This window comes from Sarcophilus harrisii, chromosome 1, assembly GCF_902635505.1.
Source record: "Sarcophilus harrisii chromosome 1, mSarHar1.11, whole genome shotgun sequence".
Classification (NCBI taxonomy): domain Eukaryota; kingdom Metazoa; phylum Chordata; class Mammalia; order Dasyuromorphia; family Dasyuridae; genus Sarcophilus; species Sarcophilus harrisii.
This window is the reverse complement of record NC_045426.1, coordinates 384,659,044-384,662,296: the sequence shown is the minus strand read 5'-3', so window position 1 is coordinate 384,662,296 and position 3,253 is coordinate 384,659,044. Positions and strand designations below refer to the sequence as shown.

General features: G+C 37.0%; 1 pseudogene; it reads left to right on the top strand.

Moving 5' to 3' along the window:
• Positions 1 to 219: 219 nt before the first annotated feature.
• Positions 220 to 2,367, top strand: LOC100913915 (annotated as a pseudogene).
• Positions 2,368 to 3,253: the final 886 nt, after the last annotated feature.

The window sequence follows — 3,253 nt, the reverse complement described above, 5'->3', positions numbered from 1 at the left end:
TCTGGGCACTGAAGGAATGACTTGGGATCAGACTTCCCAGGTTATAATCTTGGATTATCTTGGATTCACTTAATAACTGAGTCAAGGAAGGAAGCAAGCAAGAAGCTAAGCCTAGGAAACCTTATCTATCCCAGGGGAACAAGGGGAAAGAAAATGCTGGGCAGAGATCAGGTCTCTGTGTGTCAAGTGAAACAGCCAGGTCAGATAGCTAAAGTTTCCATGTTTGCATCACAAAAAGTAGGTCAGAATTTGCCAGCAAGGTGAGGAATTCAAAGGCTAGAAGAGGCTGATTGTAAAAGTGTACAGCAATGTTGTAAATAAAAAATGGTCATTTCCCAGATTCATGTTAAGGATGAACTTTTTCTCCTTTTCACAGCTGTCTTGATAATCTGTCTGGTCTTTGAATATTCTGACCCTGGTGCAAAACTACTCACTCTACTATTGTGGTGTATATGCTGTGTAATTATGGAATAAGAGATCTCCACAAGCCATGCATATGTTTCATAATATCTTCTTTGATATCTTTTATCTCTGATTTCATCAGTATAAAAATCTCCCAGGTGTGAAAACTTCTTTCACCAAAGCAGATTAACAACTCTTCTGTAACAAAGAGTACTTATACTATGCCTTCTGAGGTCTCTTCCAATTCACAAATGCTATGATCTCATTAGTGTAGGAACTTTCTTTATCAATGCAAATCAACTTATGATATGCAGGTTGCAATTTTATTTTTAATGATATTCTATTTTTCCAATTATCTGTAAAGATTTTTTTTTTTAATTTTGAGTTCCAAATTTTCTTTCTCCTTCCTTCCTCCTCAGTAAAAGAGAACTAAACAGAGTTACCAGAACAAGTCCCTGAATCCTAATAAGATGCATTGGAGAAGGGAAGAAGAAGGACTTCAGTTATGCAAGAGAAAAAGAGTAGAGTAGAGTAGAGTACTTGTTCAAGCAAAAAAAAAATATCATAGCAGAAGAATTAATGTCAGATGGAAGCTTCCATGATGCCCAAATCAATAGCATGGAGATAACCTCGAGAGTGGTCATTATATTTGATATGATTGAGATGATATTTTCCTAGAGCTCAGAGCAGCAACTTTCAGCACCCCAGAGTTGTAGAAAGCTACTTTGAAAAGAACCTAATCTGCCAGTTGATGAAGTCATCAACACGCCAGGAGTGGTGACCAGCTTTGTGGAATTTCTCAAAGGAAAAAAGAATTTTATGTTACAGTCTGAATCAGCTTGGGTGCTGACAAATATTGCTTCAGGCAATTCCCTTTAGACTCAAATTGTGATTCAAGCAGAAGCTTGCCAATTTTCATAGAGTTGCTCAGCTCAGAATTTGAAGATGTGCAGAAGCAGATAGTCTGGGGCTCTTGGTAATATCTCTGGAGACAGTACTATGTGACTGTGTTAAACTGAAACATTCTCCCCTCTCTCTTGTGGCTACTTTCAAAGCAGAACCATTAGACCATGACTCAGAATAGAGAAAAAAAATTCCATCTCCAGATTTTGCAAAGGTCTCCCCCTATTCAAATCTTGGTTATTTGTTAATGATACTGTGCTAGCCTCACATGCTGGTCACTATTAGATCTGTCAGATGAGCCCAATGATAAAATGCAAGTAGTATTTGATGCAGAATATGTAGACTAGTGGAGCTACTGATGCATAAAATGACTACAAAGTGATTTCTCCTGCTTTATGGACTGCAAGAAATAGTGTTACAGGTGATGATGTTCAGACACAGGTAATTTTGAATTGCTCAACCTTTTAGAATTTATTGCATTTACTCTGTAGCCCAAAGAAATCTATCCAAAAAGCATACTGTTGAATAACATCTAATATCACAACTGAGTAAGGATGAGATCCAGACTGTGATAGATGTCAATATTTTTGCAGCTTTCATTAACATACAGCAAATTTCTGGGTTTTGTACAAAGAAAGAAACTGCTTGAACTATTGCAAATGCCACTTCTGGGTATCCCACTGAACAGACAAAATACTTAGTGGAAGTACTCCATGATCTCCTCAAAGTCATGGACTCTAAGATAGTATAAGTTGTCCTGAATGGCTTAGAAAACATTCTGAGGCTTGGAAAGCAAAAAGCCAGAAGAATGGCAATGACATTCACCACTATTGTGCACTGATAAAGAAAATATAGAGTCATGAAAATAAGGAAATCTACCAGAAGACTTTTGATCTCATTGAACAACAATTTTGAACAGAAAACGAGGATAGCAACATTGTATCTTCTCTTGATCTTGACCAGTAACAATGCATTTTCCAGCAGTATGAGGCCCCCATGGAAAGTTTCCAGTTTTATATGTTCCTATATCAGATCAGGCTACTTGATCCAGTTATCTTTTAGGGCCCATAATCCTCATGGAGCAAATTTCTCAGTGTTTTCCATAATGCTGTTTGGGCTCGTTTGCTTGTCTTGTACACCTGCTCTCTTATACACATCTGGAAAATCTTTGGCTCTTTGTGGTAGAATGCCCTCTTAATACAAAGGGGTAATCAAACTGGCCCATCTTCTTATGGAAAAACCATAGATATTGGCATTTGCATTTTGGGAGTTGTACGGAAATATTTATATTAATATGGATTCCTGTCTTTGTTGAAAAAATTATTGCCCCATTGTTCCTCTTTAAATGGAAAAATGTACTGACAAAAGATAATACTAGCATTTATCTTTTATTTCACACAATTTGCTTGCAACTCAAAGGAGATATAGACACATTGTGTGTATTTCAGAATTCCTTTCTTGTGTTTTTCCATGGTAACCCCTTGGTGAATTTCTCCAGTCAACCTGGCATTAGTCCTCACTAAGTCTGATGAACTCCACCACCATATAACTCTTCAGATATTAAAATCCATCATCACCCCCTTATCTTCACTCTCTGTTGAATATATTTTTGTGGTTGCAAAAAGTGATGAAGAAATAATTGACTTTTTGTTCTAGCAAGTCTAACTACTTAATTGAGTTGCTGGTCTCCTCAGAAGAAAACGAATAAAGAGGCATATATAGTTGTTGTTCCCCTTTGGCCATGAACATTTTAGGATTTGGATGTGGCTCAGTTTTAATAGTGTTATGCGGATTCTCAGAATTAAAAACAATATGACATCTCCCCAATGTCTCTATTTTAATGAAGAAATGTTTCAGGTTTTTTTGGTTCTGACCAAGATCCTTAAGGTATTAAAGTTCCCCCCAGTGCCTTTTCTCTGTGTGTGTGTCTGTCTTTCTGTCTTTGCCT